The 20,162-nt window shown below is 41.9% G+C and overlaps 1 long non-coding RNA gene across 1 annotated transcript in view; it reads right to left on the bottom strand.

The window, feature by feature from the left end:
• The window catches only part of LOC134516125 (uncharacterized), an 83,994-nt gene extending 64,961 nt beyond the window's left edge, over window positions 1–19,033 (bottom strand). The window contains exon 1 of the long non-coding RNA XR_010071227.1: window positions 18,722–19,033. This is a non-coding gene — a long non-coding RNA (uncharacterized LOC134516125). The remainder of the gene's footprint in view (window positions 1–18,721) is intronic.
• Between the last annotated feature and the right edge of the window lie 1,129 nt (window positions 19,034–20,162).

The following is a 20,162-nucleotide window of genomic DNA, read 5'->3' on the forward strand; positions in this document are numbered from 1 at the left end:
CAAAGGCAGATGAACAGACAGGGTCCTCCTCGGACATCAGCCATTGAAGGAAGAGAGTTGACCCTTTGATCCCTCAGCTTTTATACTGAGCATGGGGCAGATGGGATGGAATACCCCTGTTAGTCAATTTTGGGTCACCTGTCCTGTTTGCTCCTCCCCACAGGTGGGAACCCTCTACGCTTGTCTGCTTCTGACCCTCTAACAGGGCAAATAACAAAATTAGCCGACCTTGGTTGTTCTAGCAATAAGTATAAGCAAGAGCGTCTCTGCATACCATTCCTTGGCACAAACTGTCTCATCACTCTGAACGAACCGCTTCGGACACAACATGCTGTTAATTTCCGAGAGTTAGAAGAGGCCTAGCTAGGAAATAAAATTACTGAACAGAAAGTTCGTTCTATTTTACCTCAAACCAGGACATGTCTGAACAAGAAAGGGGCTGAGACTAAGCTGTGAATAATTTGTACGTTTACAAATATCAGAATATAGAATAGGGCACAATTTTGCTTCCCTCCTTCCATCTAGGAAAGCATGTGATTCATTCAGTAAGGGGTCATTACTCTGCTATTGATTCAACAGTTTTTTCCCCTCTCTTTCACTCTTCTGCCCACTGTTCCCAAAACATACACTGGTGGGGAAAGTTCATACCCTGGAAGTTCAGCGTTTCATGTTTGGCCAAAGCGAAGTCAGGCTATTAAAATAAAATGTCAAAATAATTTGCTTCATAATGATCTAACATAATTGGACACAGGGCTTCAGACACGAACCAAAGCTGGTAAGAAAAATAATCTCAATACAATGGCCCTGCTGTCATATTTTTACTTGAAGATACTTTTCATTAATGTAATAACGATGATTTGAAAGTTTACTGAGATTTGTTATAATTACTGATTAAAAAAGCAAGGACGTAACAGTGAATCTGTGACCACAGGGAAGTCAGGTTGTCCTCCAGTAATTGGCAACTATACAGCAAAACCAGGAAAACATGGGCAAACAAATATTCAGTTTCAGTTTTGTGCATTTCACAGCTTTCAATTTTTCTTGCTGTTCTAGTAAACTAGTAAGTTATCTGCATGGTGCTTGGCTACTATTGAAGTGAATGAGTACCTGACAGAGGCTTTTTGTGGTTGGTAGTCAAGTAATCCATTTTATCCAGGCTGCCCAGAGAGGTGGTGGAGTCTCCATCTCTGGAGATATTCAAAACCCTCCTGGATGCATTCCTGTGCAACCTGCTCTAAAGTGACCCTGCTCTGGCAGGGGGGTTGGACTAGATGATCTCCAGAGGTCCCTTTCAACCCTATGATTCTATGATTCTAACAGATTCAGCTTTTAAATTTTGTTCATTCTAGTTTCAATCAGGCCCTTAACTCATGGCAGATTCAGATACTTTTTTTTTTTCTAGTTCTGGGTTTGGTTTGGTTTTGCTCTTGGTTCTTTCTACTGAAGAAGAAAAAAGAAAAGTGGAATAAAAATAAACACAGACACCCGTGAACCAAGGTATTTTCAATTTTTACTTTGTCTCCACGTTTTTTGTTCTTTTAATAAGCTATTTTCCTGTTTTTAAATAACTACATATCAATCTACGACTGCAATGACAAAGCTTGATTTCTTTAAACAGTTCAAATAAAAATATTTTATTCTCCTCTTCATTGCTGCTTAGTGCTCGCTTGGACTCCCCCATAACCTTCCACTCCTTACCTCTGGCAATATGTATAGAGCAGGTGTCATTTTCTCACATTAGTGGCTGGACGGGAAACCAGTCAGCCCCTACGTATTTTTTTGTAATTTTTTAGGGAAAAAAAAATAAAGGTACCAGTAAAACTTCTATTATCCAGCCTCAGGTCAATCTTTGTTCTGCTGTAGGTAGATTTCTAGGAGAAAAAATTTATTTCTCTGATTTTCCTCTAAAGTAGGGCATTATTTGTGATCCAATAACAGATCTAGCTATCCACTGTATTACCTTTCCCATGTTTAAAATTCTTGCAGAGTTATAATCCCTTTCATTTCCTGCTTTTTAATGAATGGATTTTATATAACTGTTCATTAGCGTAATTGTTGTTGATTTTTATTTTTCACTTAATTATTTCTCCAACAAAACTTATGCCACTGTTACTCTCTCAGCAAAACAGAGCAAATTAATCTCAGCATCTGGGAAAACTCTTTATAGGTGAGTATAAATAAGAAGTAAGACTCTTCTTACATTAGAGTTCTTGCTTATGCTCGCCTACAAACAGAGTTCAGGATGCCTGAGGATACCTTTAGGAGATATTTAGCTGACATCTAGATACATCAACCTCTTTAATCTTTACAAGAGGCCTCTTTGACAAGGGAGTCAGTTCATCCTAGTAGTGTTCTCTGAGTCCTAATTCGATAAAAATGGGCTGAGAGCGGTAGAGCTTTGCTGTACCCTTACAAGTTTCAGCAACCACCAGCCTAAATGAGAGCTGAAATAACAGTCCTGAATGACTACAATGCTGATAACCTCCGTTATTCATTTCTTCCTAATTGATAGCCTTAGAAATAGCTCCTCTTAGCCTGAGCATCAAGCAAGTGCCATAAAGAACCCTTCTGTCTCCCTAAAGGCTTGTTACAATTTTCCCACTTGTTTTTGATTTACATATCAGTCACAGAGACGCTGGCGCCGACTTCCTGAACAACTTCTATGCAACTTCAGAAGAGCAAAAAAGGATGGTAGGGCTGGAATAAAAGCAGACACTTCAAAGCCTGAATGTGAATAGCTGGGAGACCAATAAGAGGAGGATATATAATAATCACTTTATGTAAGAGACGCTTAAGCTTCTGTGACATATTTATTGTGCAGTCTGAAGTTCTAGCATGAGCCTCTTGTGGAGATGTTACACCAGCAGCAGAAGCTCTATTAGAAGTCATGGCTGTTTACTCTTTGTTGATAAAGGCCAGTCACAAATACCATGAATTTTACATTGCTGCTCTTTCTCATCTGGAGTGGTTTACAAAGAGTTTGTAAATGGAATCAATTTATGCATTTCTAGTGACGCTAGTACAATAGAAAGCTGCAATAAAGTTCTGTTTTATGGTTTATTTTTATATTTTCTCTGTTTTTCTCTGTCAGTTTCTACTGTCAGTTTCTGCTGACTTATTCTCTTGTTATTTATCCTGTGGCAGTGTCATTTGCACACGCTGTGCTGTGAGTAGTTACCTTTACTCGGGTATCGCGCTACATCTGATCCCATGCCAAACTAGCTTTCTAATCAGTAACCTCTTCCACTGCCTCAGAAAGCTAAAATTAATTGAAGCAAAGCTAACATTTACTAGAATGAGATAGGTATTCAAAAATTGAATATATTCCTATCTAAAATATACACGGGCACTTTGTCAATCAGGACTTTCATCAAAATAGGATGGTTAATTTCAAAGAACTTCTGTCTATTACAAGGGTATGGCTAACCCCACTCTTGCCGATCACTGAGTAAAACATTACTCTTTAGCTTCGAGGCCTGGTCTCAGATAGAAGATAATACTGCAAAGGCAAGATACAGAAGAAACTCTGGCCTTATGTAAACTTTACAGGATGTCATTATTATGGGTTTCTTCTCCGTACAAGAACAGTGACAAAGTGAAATAGAAGATTGAAATACTGGGATACTCATCTTTGCCAGCCACGCGGAGCACCGAGGGGCAGACCCATAGCAGTGTATTGATTGTTTGGGCTCTGGGAGAAGCGCAGGAAATGGCAGCGCTGGGGCAGAATACCTTGGATTTGTTCATGTTCTCCTTGATCTCTGTGGTGAGCACTTACACACAGGAGCAGTCCCCCTGACTTCAAAGGGCTGTGCTGGGTGAGAAAACGTTTCCCACCGGCAACAGAGGTTGGTGCAACCAGTGGAGCTCACTCGGGGCTTCCTGACAGTGTAACGGTGGCTGACGGCCCCAGGGCCCTTGGGTGGTGAAGGACACCGGGGTGGTGAGGAGGGGCTGGGGAGGTGCTGCGCGAGGACTGCAGGGCTATGGTGAAGATGGAGCAGAGGGGCTAGGATGGAGAGGAGGAATGGGTTTGAGGAGATGGGAAGAGATCATTAACAGCCTCAGAGGTATGACTGTGGGACTGGAAGGGGTCAGTGGAGATTTCATTTTCTTGGGGAAAAGGAATGACAGTAAGTGGGGTCAATGAAGTCTGAAGAGCTCTGAGCGGGATGAAGGTAAGGTTTCAGAGAGCTGTGGAAGCCTGGCAGGGCAGGCAAATCTCTGTCACTCTTTTTTTCTCCCCTCCTCACCCACGTGTTTCACCATGCCTCTTTTTTGGGGATCCCTGTCTACTTCCCCTCTTCCCTAGACTCATAAGCCACACTCCTCACTCACCTCATCCCAGCACCCAGCCCCACGCCGCCACACGCCTCCACCCTCCTCTCCTGCAAGACACAAGGGTCCCGCTGCTTCCCTGCAGTCGGACCCTCCTCGACCCACTGCACCTTCTGGGATGGCGGGAAGTGATGGAGCAGGGCTAGGCTGCTGGGTGATGGAGGCTGGAGAATGAGACTTTCTGCAGCCATCATCCCCAAAGATAAAGCTGTGGCAGTGACACCTGCTTCTGCTGGGAAGGGCCAGTTGCTGCTGCCACACTCTTTGGCCCCTGCTTTAGCAGCAACATCCAGAGAACACGAAAGCTTTGTAAGCAGGGGGGTGGGGACTGGCATAGGCAAAGCGCAGTGTGCCAGATACTGGATCTAACTCTTAATGGGCCATTAATGTCAACAGAAATGAATGGGAGTTACTCTAAACATGGGGTGATCCTAAGGATGGCAATACAAAAACCTGTCAATCCTAAGTGATTTTTCTCTCTATGATGCTTGTGCTTAATGAGTTGAATATAATTAACAATGTCTGGATATCGTCTACAATTTTATTTTCTGTGCAGGAATGCCCAACTCAAAGGGTCTTTCTGATGTTACTAACACCATTTTTTTGCTTCATGATAAAACCTCTCTGCACAAGCCAGGTCATTTCTGTCCGTGGAAAAGCCGCAGACTTTAGCGTTGTTCACAGAACTCATTGTGGCCCAGACTTAGAAAGGTATTCAGATGCTTACAGATGGAAACTGGCACGTAAGACATCAAAGTCCCTAATTCTCACTGATTCACTGATACATTTTTAAATACTTCCAGATCAAAAAGGCCAAATTCACGCAGGAACCTAGATCCTACTTGCAAATTAAGGTGTCTACTTTCAAAATTAGATTGCTATTAGAAATTTCAGAAATTCTGAGTAACTGCTTCCTCACCCCCAAGGTGCTTAAATTCTGCTGATTTGCATCCATAACGGCCCCTTGGTGCCTCTTGCTGTCTGGCATTCACAAACTGCTGGGTGTGCCGAGGAGATCAAGATATATTCACAAACTAGATATCCAAAATATTTGTTAGACTCGTCATTCTCAGACTACACATTATTCAGATGAAAAAGAAGGGATGTATACCTTCTACAGCAGCACACTTCCAAGGTGACCTAGTCCCTTTGACATGTAGAAGACAACCGTTCGGTCCCTTCCCCTGCAGAGCTGGAACAGATGTTGAAGCTGCATTCCTCTTCACTCAAGTGAATACATGAACAACTTGTTCCAGGCTGTGATGCTTTTGGGCTTCAGGGTGAGTCTGGGAAAGCAGCCATCCTGGAAGGGGTTCCCATTTCGAACTTGTCCCTCACCACAATTTCTTTCTGATTTTTGGTTGACTTGGTGTACCTCGTGAGATTTTCTTCTAGGTGCACAATGTGGTTCCTACAGGTCAGTGCACTGCTTAAGAGTTAGGCTTTGCAGCGCTTATTACTGAATTTTCCAAATCCCTCTCCAGGCTTTTTCACAAATAGCCAGTTTTATTACTTTGCCTGCCTGAAATCCAAACTGGAAAGTTTCTCAGGCTGACTTCTCGTGGGCCCACCAAACCTGGATGTGCCTAGCCTTCTCCTGATTACCAGAGCTATCTGACTGTGCTGACACAGCGACACGGGAAGCCACTCGCTTCTTCCTCCTACCACCTTCCAAAGAGTGAGACGTGCAGCATGGGAAATGGTGCTTTTTAGCAACTCGTACCCTGCACGGGTGGGATTGAGGGCTTTGTCCTCAGTACGTGTGGGATTTGGCTATCACGTGTGGGAGGGAACTGTTACACACTTTAACCACTGCAGCTAAGTCCAATAGGGATGATAAGTCAAGGGGTTCTGCCACCTACGCTCGCAGCCCAGCCAGTTAATAATGTAAGCTGAAATCGATGCACCAGGCCATGAACAGTACACATAATGTGCCAGCCATTCAATTGTCTCTGCTGTAAGAGCAATAACCTCTGGCAGAGAGAAAGGACAGGCAGCTGGGGATGATAACCTTTCAAATTGCTCTAACGTGCATTTGGAAAGCCTATAAATCTGAATCCCTAAGTACTAATTCTCTGCCATGAAGAATAACTGCAAGTGCATAACAGATTTTTTTCTGTACTGCAGACTGCCAAAGGCAGACAGATCACTCACTCTTTATCGAGGGACAATCAAACCTTTAGACCTGTGGCTCAATGCAATATGCTTAAAAGAAACTGATAGTGGTCACTATTAGGATCACTGAATGTGACGATGATTTATGGATCATAATCCTCCCCATGGGCGGCTGTTCAGTGTCATGTGCCATAGATGGGCATATACTTCCTTGTAGTCAAACAATTCGTAGCTCTCCCTTCTCTCATCTTCACTCTTTTGGGTTGGAACAATTGAACCCCCTGCTCTGTAGTCCGGTGAATAGCTTTTTTGTGACAATGGGTAGGGCAGCGGCCTAATTTCTGTCTGGATGAGGAATTCTGGTCTGGAAACAATTCTAGAATAACGTGCATAAATTGAGGGGTGGAGACATTTTTACCTCACAAAAACTGAGTTTTCATACGAGTTAGAAACATTTTGTTTTCTGCATGTGATGTGTATGTAGGTGCACCTATATTTGTAAAAATGCATTGCGAAGCCCTGAAATGATGTTCCTTAAAGTGGTGTAACATCTCTTACTAGGATGCAGTGGTCCCCTGAAAGCAATGATCGGTGACTGGTTAAGTTGTTCTCCCTACTGTTCCAGCCCTGCAATAAAAGGGTGAACATCGTGTAAGTTTAAGAGAGAGGCATAGCATAAACCCATACAGGTCAATTACTAAGCTATATTAAGTAATCATGCATAATTATTATTGTTAATTTTATTCTATTATTCCTTAATATTAATGATAATAATTTCCAGACTTATTTTCACTGTAAATGAATGCAAATATTTCCAAGAAATTAAAATTCCTTTGGCATAAGGCCCAAGGAAGCTGTTCTTTAACGTGCTCAACACAATATCTAATGCTGTATCAGAGGCCTTACTTTAGGGCCAGCTCAAGAAATCAGAAATATCAGTGTTTCAAAGCTTGCTTTATAGCTATGAAATGTTAAAAAATTATGGACTTGAATGGTGACTTGAAAAAACACCTCTTTTAAAAAGAATCATATAGTAATGTAGAAGTATTATTATTTAAGCAGCAGTTCTATTATTTTCCAGCTACAGCATACCAACTACACACAGGATAAACATAGAGTATGGGTTTTTATTTAATTAACTTTTTGAGTTTTATGATTAGGAAATTTGGGTTCATTTATGTTGCTTGCATTCCGTTTTATTTATAATTAATTCTGGTCACAGACAATTGCCCCTCTTGATTTCCCTTGAAATGACTAATTTCTTTTGGGATTTCATCACATTTTTGTACAATCTTTTTTTGAGGCCACCACTGTCCCCTGACTTGTCTTTTGTGGTATCTGAAGAATTTTTGTGATGAAATCTGTTAAATGAATTGCATGACAAATAAAGTTAAGCCAGTGGGAGTTCACCCTGAATATAGGCTACTAGACAGGCAATTACAATGTTACACTTAACAGTTAACATTTATTTGATTTTGTTCTTTTCCTGTGCAAAAATGAACTACGCTGTTTTCATTCTTCTGAGAGTCATTTTGATTTTGATTCGAATCATTCTTCTCAGACACTATAAAGTGCAATAAACAATTCTAGTATGTTGCCCAGTCTGAGGGAATTGTTTTTGTTTCCATTTTTATAGGTGTTGATCACCTCCATATAACAAAGTCCTGCCAAATATCTGTTTCTGGAAGGGATAAAAATGGTCTTGTTGAGTCCATAAGGGCAAGCCTAGTCTTCAACAAACATAATGTTTCCCAAAGGCCGGAAGGATAAGCACAAATACGACAGAAATAACCACATCCCACATATCTCGCTGCTGGTAGCTACAAGCATCAGTCTGAACCTATTTCAAATGTCCGTGTTCATAGACGCTTCTTGGGGAGGGATGAGGTGCAAATCTGGGGCAGGTCTGTTAGTGCGAATGCAGAGAACCTCTACAATTGACACTTGGCTTGTTGTATGTCTTCTTTACCAGCCATCATCATTGCTGAAACAAACTACAAAAATTACCGTCTTCAATGGAAAACATTGTAATTAGGAGGATGACCCTGGTGAGGGAAGAGTTGTAGAACAGAGGACAAGGTGTTTTGCCTAGAGCATGGCTTACAAGTGCTCAGTGTCCAGGAACAAAGCAGGCGTCACCTCCACTGAGAGCCTGAGGAGCTGCCAGGAGTCTTCCTTCAAAGGAGGACTAGCGCACTGCATGGCAGTTTGTAGAACATTTATTTCACAGATGACGCTAAAGGCGTCCTGAAAGAAGAATCTGGGAAATGGCCCAACTGAATGAACTCAAACCACAGACAGAACCCCTGCCCAGAAGCAGCTGTGTGCAGCAGTGGCTGACTGGCAGCTTTCCTGGGCTATTGCACAGGGGCCGTTTCACCTAAGAAAACTGATTCTTGAAAGTCCTAATAATCCGGAGACAGCACAGACGCAGCAAACTTCTCCAACAACCCATATCAGATGGGTCTTTCAGTTTGTCTGGGCTACACCGAGGTGCAGTCTTGACAGAGTCTAAGAACATGCTCTGTATTTTAACGTGAAAGCTGCACTCTGCAGTAATTCGGGAAGACGGTTTACAATTGTGCCATTCTCTATTAGCGAAGTATTTACAGATGGCTTGCAAAATATGCTCACTGACATGTTGCAGATCTGTCTACTGTGTGGTAATAAACACGCTGTAGCTGCTGCATAAATTATTAGAAATAAATTGCTTTCTTCTAAAGTCAGAAAAATTAATATCACAGTAAAGTTACTAGAAAGAGCAATGAAAGATTACTGAGAGACAGATTTTTGTGCAACATTATCATTACAAGCTGAATTTTCAGAAGTTTCTAATTTAGGAGTAAAGATTTTGTTCTAGGTTTTAAGTTGGTGGATAAAATCTCAGCACTGGCATGAATTCTGTCTACATAATTGAGTCTAATTTTGCAAAGTAAATAACTGCTTTTAGAGTCTTGCTCAGATTGTAAACATAGAAAGGTCTTGAATCAGGACAGTACCTGAACATAAAAGATTAAGGTAATTCTTAGGCAGGACAGCATTTCCTGCTTTTTAAGTCGTATGCCTCACAGGGCTATTTTCTTCAACTGGATTAAAACTATGATGCACGGTATTGCCAATCCCATCTTCAAAATTCATGCACTTGGAGAAACATCAGACTTGTTTAAAAGTCATAAGATTTTAAGCCTTGCATTTTTTATTTACTTTCTATTTTATTCTTTAGGCTACATTTCTGAATTAGCTTCAAACCTTTCCATGAGATCAGAAGGGCTCAAAATGTACTCAAAAATGAATAATCCCCTGCAATTTCTTGCTGCTAGCATTTGGGGCTTGAAGGGAAGGCATTAACGGTTGCGATACTCGCAATAACTTTATAAGATTTGGCAAAGCTGGCTCTGCCTCTGTCTAAATTTCAGCTTTTCATATTTCAACTTTTTCCCTCAGCCTAAAAGCAAAAAGAACTGGGGAAAAAAACCCCCCAGAACTGTTTCATGTATATGCCTGTATATAACCTGTCTATCTCATAAGGTTTGCTTCTGAACACTCTCAGCAATCACAGCTGGCTTGGCTAACGGTCTTTTAAAACAGAACTATTTATTTTCCTCCCTATATACAGAAAAGCTGTTTTCAGATGCATCTTTTCTTTTTTTTTCCAAGATGCATAGGCTATCTTACCTTATGAGGGAAGCAGATCAGCTGTAAAGGCGTACCTTGTCTTATGGTTCATGTAAAAAACTGCACTGTTTGAAGAAAGCCTGCCTATTTCTTCAGTCATTTAAAGATAAAGAAAGCATGATAAAAGACAGCTGCAGCGAGGAGAAGACAAAAAGAAATCAAGGTAAGGAAGACAGGGATGACTGTACAATGGATATATATTGACAGACTGAGAAAATTGGGGCTCAGGGCTCATGCAGAGAGAAGAGAAGGGAGAATCAAGTTTCAAACTGATTGTAAGAATAATATAGCTTTACTGATCTTTCCTTAGGTTTCAAGCTGGGATTGCCACTGTGGACTGAATCAAGACTAAATAGGGAACAGAGAGACGGAAGAAACTCACTGGTGCCCTGTATGACCTACTGAGACTGTGAGTAGATGGTGCCCAAGAGCCAGCCACCTCCCTCGCATGGTGTCATCAAGGATGTAAATGCCTGTGCTCTTGACAGCTTCCTAATGTGCTATGGCAGTACTGATGGAGATACAAAAGCTGGATAAAGCTTAAAAAGTGGGAGGGGGAGATGTTTACCACTTGACCTCAGAAAGTTAACTCAGGTCTCTGCAATGGTGGTTTAAGGGATGCAGCCACTGCTATTGGATACTGTCAGTCACACCTAAGAGTCTGAAAGTTAGTGATCCTTCAAAGGTGATTTAAATACTGGACACTATTGAATTTTCCCCTGGGGAATGCCAAAAAGGGTATTTGTCAGTGCTGATCCCAAGGGTGTTTGTGAGTAAAGAATGTGAGCGATAAACATTTTGCCCTCTACAGCACTAGAGGTGCCACTATTCTGCCTCTGGATTTGCTCCTGGACAGCTTAACGTATTCTCTCTCATGTTTCATGGCAATGCCGTGATTTATTTAGGCTGATGACAGAGGAAGATTAATGATTATATTTCCGGAACATCTAGTGCAGAAAAAGCACTGAAAACAGAATGGAGGAGTTAATCTGTGCATCCCAGCAGCCTTTACTCAGTCCCTCTTGAAACCGAAAACAAGCACAGAGAATGACTTCAGCTGAATTCACTGCAAGGTATAGGGAGTGCTGTGGGAGCGGGGCGAGCTGTTCAGCCTGGTTATAGAGAATACTGGCTTTCAAATTTTGATTCCTTACTTCACGCTGGGTAGTGAGCCCTCTGTGCTAGCAATGGAAAGTGTCAAGCAGCTGAGATCAATCAGGCATGATCAGAATTATGATTTGATTGTCCAGGGACAATGTCAGCAACGCGTTATAAGAACCTGTCAAACAAGAAAACAAAAAGTTTCTGCCTTGAGGGATTGTTCCTCAACAATCTCCAGCTCATCTGATCCCAGACTTCAACACTAACACATCCTAATATACCCTCTAGACACCCACTAAATTTCACAGTGTTTGAAATAAGCAGTGATTTTAGAGCACCTTTAAACAGAAACAAATTCCCATCCTTAATCATAGCAAAGCTCTTGGTTTTTTTCTTCCTCTGTGTGCGGCTACAATAAACCAAGCTAAATTAAAGGCTGATGCAAGCAACAGCAAATTAAATTTAAAATCAGTAACAGAATAACTGATTTTGCTTCTTACTATTGCTGTTATATATAGGGACACCCAGATTGTAAAATTATATGCAGAGCAAATTGCCATCCATTAATCGAAATGCCAGATAACCAGTCTGTGAGATTTCCCCCCGGCCCCTGGTTAGCTATTTGCTCTCCTACTCTTGGGTGGGGCGGGGGGAGGAAAAAGAATAGACACCTCATTTCAACCCTTTGCTCAAATATAGCACATTTCCAGGGGACGTGATTTGGCGTTCTTCTCTCTGCATTGTGACACAGCAAATGGATATTAAAACCGCCACCTGATAATTGTCTTGAGATGTTGTGATACCTGATGAATATAAACAAGCAGCCGTAAGCATGCCTTGGAAGAGCTAGCAATGTATAAAGTAACTATTTTGTCAGTATTTTCTGCAACATAAAACCACCTTCTGGTGAGGGGCGGTGAAGAGCTCCTCAGCATTTTCAGCCTTTTCTCTGAGCTGGCAGAAGGAACAGAGAGAAATTGTGAAAAGTGAAGAAGCACTTTGCTGTGCAAGGTATTTAGAACAAGACGGACAGTGAAAAAGAAAAAGGTTGGGTAAGGAGAAGCTGCAGCGTTTGGTTCTTATGAAATCCTCAAAGTGACAGGGAATGTCTGCTGAAAGGGACGATTCCTGCCCTTGCATGGGCTGCAAGATGCTCCATGAGGAGGAGATATGGTTTGCCACGGGCTCTGCCTGTTCCACGCCTGGCTCCTCGCCACCCTGCAGCCGGCACCACGGAGCCAGGCAGACAAACCCCGCTTTGGATGGTGTGTGGCAAGCAGGACAGACAGACCTGAGGCATGAGACAGCTCCTGCTCCTCTGGGTGTGTGATACAAGGAGCTGTGATAAGCCAGGGAAAGGACCTCCTCGGAGGATCAGCGGGTTATACAGCTTCCAGGACTTCTGCTCCTTCTGTAATTATTTAGGCCCAGCTTTTGGTACCTTTAATAGAGCAACTCCTCATTATTTGCTCATGCAAACTTCAACAGTCACAACATCAGAAAACCTGGGAACAAAATTCAGCTGTATAAACTCGACTCGGATCCAGAAATGTTAATGACTGTAGCAGAACAAAGCCCCAAAAATTCGTTTCTTAAAAATAAAATTTGGTTTGTGCCTGCCTAACTCATTCTTTTTGCTCAACATACTTCTTATTTAACTGGATTTACATCACTTTTAAATACTATAGATTTATATGAATGTTCCATATCTATTTAATGCTGTTTGTTCACATCCTTTCATTTTTGCAGAGACCCATATTTTTCCTAACTCCCCTGACAAAAATGACACGGCCAAACCAACGACAAAAAAAATCCCTGCCATTGATAATTACCACACAGTTCTTTCAGTTGAGAAAAATCCTGCACCATTTACTGCCTACTGAGACGCAATCAAAATTAAATGGGTGGAAATAACTCTGAAGTGGCAGCTTTAAGCTCTAGCAAAGGAGCGCAGGGTCTTATTTTCATGACAACACAGAAAATGGCCTTCTGGGTCAAACTAATCGTCCATTTCATCTCCAACAGTGGCAATAGGAAATGCTGTTTGGGGACAACTCGTGACCCTGCCTGTCTGCAGTCCATCCCCCTCACATTCCTCCAGCACCTGCCACCGCACCGAGGATGTCAGCGAGCACATTCCTGCCTCTTCCTTCCAGTGGCTGTTTGTGGACCTGGTGTCCTGGAATTTGCCTGCTTTTGCCTTTTGTAACTTGCTGGTACTGTGGGTTTCTACAGCCTCCGGTAACAGCAGATTGCAGAAGGCAGAGCAGGTAGTGACCTGCTGTATTAAAAAAAGGACTTACTTTTTAGGTTTTAAACTGCTCTGCAACTAGTTTCAGTGATTGCCTATAGGACACTGCAGGACTTGGCAAATAACAATCCAGTATTTGCTTTACTCGCGGCCTTCAGGATTTTATAAACCTTGACCATATCCCACTCAGCCTGGGGGGGGATAAGATCATGAAAAGTCCCAGCCCTTTCTGCTTCCCTGTAACAACAATGGCTCCATCCCCTTAATCATCTTAGCTGCTTTTCTCTGCATTTTCTCTGATTTCCCTATATCTTTCTTAAAATGTGGAAATAGGATTGTACGCAGCGTTCAAGATGTGGATGCGCCAAGGTTTTATATTTTCTGGTTTGTTCTTACCACCCTTCCTGAGAACACCCAAAATTTTCTTGGCATTTTTGGCTGCTGTTGCATTTTGAGCAGATGAGTTCAGAGACCCCCAGGTCTCTTTCCTGAGCTGCAGCTGCCAGTTTTGAGTTCAGCGCTGCGTCAGCACGGCTTAGATTATTCTCCCTAGATGCACTATATAACTACACAGGGGCTCATCTGCCACTTCTTACCGCACTCGCCCAGCTGTGCCTTGCCTTTCTGGGGCTCCTTGCCACATGTGGGTGCATCACTTGAGCCCCTGAAAGAGTTCAGTACCATTTGCAAGCTGAGACATATTTCCGTACCCCTTCCTTCTGCGGGTCACTGATGAAGATCTTAAATAAAACTCATTCCCTAAGAGACGCTACCTCTCACTCTTCTTCATCCTGAAAAGTGACAATGAATCCCTTCGCTCCTTACTCTTTCCATTCATATAAGTGTCAGTCCCTTGGCAACTTCTTTTCCCCAGTAACATTCTGCTAGGCATCTTGTCAGGGGGTTGTCAAAAACCTGAAAAAAATATCTATTTACTATGTAGATAACTTGTACGACTTCAGAAAGCCAGTGAGGCAGGGTTTCCCTTTACAGGATTTACTGAGCAGTGGCAAGGTGAGAGGGGGGCTCCTTTCGATATCAACTCAATCCTTTGCATGTCTACCTGGGGCAGAAAAACTTAGACCAAAACAGCCTGAGGGAAGAGATGCTGTGGAATCTGCAATAAAGCAAAACTGATCTACTTTGGACAGACCAAAACAAAGTCCAGTGCCTGCAGAAGCCTTCTGCGTGTGGAAACCTTCTCTACTACAGGCTCCAGGCTACCTAGCTAGTAAGGAGCTCCGATTTTGAACAACAGCTACAAGATCAATGTCGTACTTTCCAAATCAGCAGGCAAGTTTGGAGCGGATAACTCTGTCCTGTCCCCCTCCCTCGACTATCCGAAAAGCAGAAGACTTAAAGGCTTGCTCTGCAGAGCTTCTGGACCGGCCCCTCTGGAGCTATTTCTGCAATCCCAGGTAATGAATCCTCGTACATTTAGTTTCACTGGTCAGTTTTTGACTGGTTTTCTGTGGGAGAGGAGGTCGTCCACCGCAAGCAGACAGCAAGGTAGCTGCAAGCTATCATCAGCCAGGAAGGTGAGTCTGGATCTTGACACTTTTCCCCCAGACTGAGCACCTTTTTTAAGCTGTGGGGCTTGCAGTGAAGTACTGCTGAACACTGAAGTCAAGTCCTCTTCCCTTAAAACAAACATTGGTAGCAGAATCCAAGCCCTGATTTTAAATTGGCCTTTCTTGCACCACAATCCTAATACTTTCTAAAGTAGAACACATGTGTATGGTATAAAACTTTGAAAAAAAACGTGGATTAGATCTGGAACCGACTAATAGTTCACCAATGCAGGACTGTCAGATTTATTTGTACAGCACCAGAAGTTTGTGGGCTAAGCTCACCTAGGATTAAAAGAATAGTAATAACCTAAAGTCTGCTGTATGTGAAGCTCCCAGAAACTTGATTTTTAAGTTTACACTTTTTTTCTCCCTTTCATTAAGCTTGGTATTATTTATTAATTTCATGATACATTAAAGGCTTTACTAACATGAACCCTCTGCAGTATAAATGGATGTCTTCCACAGAACGGCACAATGCAGATTCTTGTTCTATTTATACATATACATTAATAATTATATTTGACATGGGAATGATTTCAAAATAATGTTTCATTTTATAGTACACTATATCCCTGCAACCGTATTTATAAATGTGTGATGTAGCATTATTGCACTGTTCTATTGAGTTTACCAGGAAAAGGTCAGAGAACTGAGTGTGTCATCTACATTAAATACACATTTTTCTTAACTAGAAGCGTTCTTTTTATCAAGCTGAGTAAAAGTTCACAAAGAAGCATAAGCAACTAAGAGAATACTTTTCACTAGCAAATATTAGTATTTTATTACAATATTGCAATAGTAAAATTATTGCAGATTTCCTTAATGGTCAAACTAAGTTGTACACCTCCAAATAAAGGTGATATAGGAGATGCACATGTCTACTGCATTTGGTAACAGGGTGAGAGGTGATGGGTGGTGGATGCCGTGAGCCACTGCTGTAGCAAGAGGTTGATTTATTTTGCCTAAAGAGAAGTTTGAGCACAGTGAAGCACTTTTGTCTTCAAGCTCATTGATTTGCTGCCTGGTAGTGCAATGTATCTTTGCAAAAGAATATTTGATGGTCAGGGTTCTTCCCAAAAATAACACGTTTTCACTGCAATAAAGGTAAAGACGAGACATATAAGGGTATATTTAGGATAGGCGATTTCAGGATTTCTGAACAGGAACAGGTTGCAGGTTGGTAGCTCCCGGAAGCAGCCTAGACCAACCGGCTTCACCATCTAAAAGTCCTGTTCTGCCCTGTTCAAACCTCGTATCAATTTTACCTCTGTTTTCAGTGGCATCAGAATAAAACCTTTCATTCTCGTGTCCTTCTTAGGAGCTGAGGTTTGCTTGGCAGCTCTTGACGTTTCAAGGAGCAAGCTGTAGGCCTTATGCCTCCAGGCAGAAGGTACTCAGATGACTCCAAAAGAGCAAGTAAATGGTTAGCAAGGGAGAGTCAAGGTCTTTCACACTGCTGATTTTTCTGTAATTTTAGAGTATACGATCACAAGCTGTCCGCAAATAAGGCACAGAACTTCCCAACAGCAGCTCCCACTTATTCTTGGACTTGTGCAGAGGTCAGGCAGATTCGTGCTTATTTTTAAACTAGCAATACTTTTTTTTTTGTGTGCTATGTTCTGTATACTTCATAGTTTGACTTGTATTTGTAAGATCTGAGGGAATGAGGTAAGCTACTGAAGTAAATCCATGCTGGGGAAAAGCCACCCCTTGATACACAGAACTGACTGCGGTTTTTGACACAGGGATGTCTATTCTGCTTAGTTGCTGAATGGTCAGAAATAATATTCACCTGAAAAACTATCAAGTGCAAACCTCTGCCAGAGCACAAATAATTTAAAACTGTGAGGTTAGGATTTTCAGTGGTGGCTGAGAAGACAGATACCCATTTCCTATTAGGTTTAAGGGAAAGCTAATTTCCTTCAGAAACATGTTTGTAGCTTAGGGTGTAATGGTTGTGCTAATATTTAGCTACAGGATAGAAGATAAAATGTTCTGGACTGTTTGGAGATAAAATTAAGTTTTTTTGTTCAATGCTTCTGTCTTTTTTCTCTGAAAACGTAAATCAGCTAAACAATTGACTTTTTCATAGTTATGATTTCTTTAAAATGTCATAAGGTGGTAGAAAATCTAACAAAAATTACCCAAGAATTTATCTTAATTCCTGTTAATGATATTCACTGCTTTCCCACTAAGTAGGCCAGAGATATTTGCACTATAAAGAACAGGACTCTTCTTTGCTGAAGAGAGAAACAAGCTGGTAAAGAAGCAATGTGCCAAATTTTGCTCTCAAATTTTGTAGCGAAGCAAAGGTAAAGACAAAGATAAAGAAGATCTCTCTTCTTCTCACACACAGACATTAACATCTTTTTTTTTCTTTTCTGATGGTGAACAAAATTTGCTATTAGAAGAGAGAAGAGTGCATCTGATAGCCCCAGGAGGGAAGATGAACAGGTATGTATGGAAACAGGTATGTACAGAAACTTGTGGGCAAGATGAGGTTGGGAAGAAGGTGATAGGAATGAAAGAAGGTGGAAATGGATGGGAGTGTCCTGACTGGCAGGAATCAAAGCCAGAGGAAAGTGAGAATCACGGGGAAGACTTTGGAATAAAGGGGGAGGGTGAATTGGTGAGAGCCAAAGGGTAGATTTTTGGTACCTAATGGAAAAGCCAGGGTGAGACGGGATGTGTGGAGATAGAGAGAAACAGAGTGGTCCCTAGTCACTGAACAAAACTCTGCCACAGCATCTGTAGAAAAATCTGCTTTTCCTGAATCTCCTCACTGAAACTTGTTGATAGGAATGTGTGGTATTAACTTCATGTAAGGGCAGATCCATCTAAACGCGCCATCATCTACACCGTTAGCTAAAGAATTAGAGACCTCTGTGAAAGCGTAAGATCGCCAACATGACAAAAACTTATACAGAGGTCAGTATGAGTTTACAGATGAAAATAACCAATTTTTTGTTTGGCAATTTTGCTCTTCTCATATAGATATTTTGTTCTGGAACACAGTAAATGATATTTAGGAGTAGGGAGTCTATATCAGGAGCTTTTCTGGGAGAACTGTTTTGGCCAGTTTCCCCATGCAGACAAGTCCCCATCCCGTCCCCCCCCCAGCCTTTGTGCACAACAAGGAGAATATTGCACAGAGATTCTGTAAGGACAAATTCGATACAATCTGCAAAGCATTAAGGCCCAAATCCTGGTTTTGTGTACCTGGAATCAATGGGCACTAGGTGTTTAAATGCCTAAAAGGATCTGGGGAACAGCTGCTCATACACTGGATTCTGGTCCAGATACTGATGGTGAGAAAATTTACTCACATGTCACCATGATACCAGGAGTGACAGGTAGAATTCCTTTTGCTGAAGTTTAGGTACCCACAGCGTACACAGAACTAGCTGCTGAGGTTCCCACTATAGTCAGAGAAGGTCTTGTAAACAGTTGGTGGTGTTTAGGGTGCAATTCATCTGACCAAACCTAAGTATCCGTTTTAGGAGGGGATGAATCAAGTTTTAAACCCCACCTGTTAGAGTAAGTAGCTCTCTCCTGACTACACAGGGAGTCTAGGACAACTAGCTCAGATGCAAACACCTCTGCCACAGACAGCCACACACAGCCTCTGGAAATGCTTTTACATTTCTATGGGGAGCCATATATCTCTTACCATTCCCCAGGACGCTGAGATGATCGTTCTGCAACTGGCGGGGCAGGGAGGTGACACTGAAGAGCAGCTGAACCTTCCCAGCTCCAGCCTGCAAAAGCAGCGCTGCAGGAAGAGCTTCTTGCCGAAGGAAGGGCTGTGCCAGTCGGACGTGCGGGGTGAAGGGATTAGATCTTCAGGGAACGGTTGCAGAATTTCACTGGAGCACGAAGGAGGCTTTCAGCTGATCTGGAAAAGCGGGAGCTGACACATTCCTTTGTGCCGAAGGCAGGAGGTATGGATAAGCTGTGTGCACAGATGGTGCTCTGGCTGCTGATCTCGTCGCGGTGTGCAATCACAGAAGAGTTAGCCTTCCAATCATGCCAAACCCCTACCCACTTTTTCGCCGAGCCTCTTCCCATCCCCTCTCCTCCATCCTAAAATACTCCTAGCAATTAAAATGCCATCAATCTCTGCAAAATGTGGGTGTGAATCACGGGCAATTAACAAAGGAAAGCAAAGAGTTCATTTAGAAAACTGCCAGTTCAATTCTGAGTGGGAGGCAGACTTTTTAGAAAAGTATCAGAGCACTTTTTCAACCTTGTGAAGCTTGGCTGACAAGCTTAACTTGTTCACAAACAGAGCCGTCAGTCAAAAACGGGACAGTAAAGTTTCACTACAGCGGCAGATGTGGCACCTGTAATGGAAAGTATCCCGTCGATGTATCAGCAAGGAAGAAGATGGAGCGGTTGAAACTCTTCAGCATTTCTGGATGTTAGCGTATGAGTCACAGCATTACAGTTCGAGAAGAGGGCTGTACAGGTTTGCTGCACTTAGCCTAAAACAGATGTCCTTCTGAAGTTCCAAAACTGTGACAGAGTGCACAAAAGAAACAGCAAGGACGTAATTTTTTAAAATGATTTGAGGTGATAATAGGTATGGAAAATGTTCCCTTATCACACCTTCAGCAATTGAAGTAATTTCGCAAGGACAAAAAATGCTTACAAATGAAATCCATGAATTTAATGCCATGTATTGTTACCAAATGGCATTATTCCATCAAATGCCACACAGAGGTACAGAATGTCTCTGGATGAAGCCAGTGAGTGGTTTAGCACAGCCTGCAAATTCTGTGTAAATGTGAAAAAATGAACTGAAATAACATGCTGAAAACTTAGGAGAATTAATTCATTTTCAACAACATGTGGGAAGGATACTCACTTGCCTCTTAGCGGTTGTGTCACTGTCTTGTGAACTGCAAGTAAAAAATACATTTTTTTTATGTCAGATGACAGAGTTTCATAAATTACTTGAAACTTTTTAATTGTAACTTATATTTATGCTCACAATGAACATGATGTGTTTTACATGGCATTACATATCAGACAGAATTATCAGAAGGCCTGTTTTCATTCATGGATGCCATTTATTCAACAAAATAATTTCATTTGTGATAGGTTACCCT

The sequence above is a fragment of the Chroicocephalus ridibundus genome, chromosome 5, assembly GCF_963924245.1.
Source record: "Chroicocephalus ridibundus chromosome 5, bChrRid1.1, whole genome shotgun sequence".
In the NCBI taxonomy this organism is placed as follows: Eukaryota; Metazoa; Chordata; class Aves; order Charadriiformes; family Laridae; genus Chroicocephalus; species Chroicocephalus ridibundus.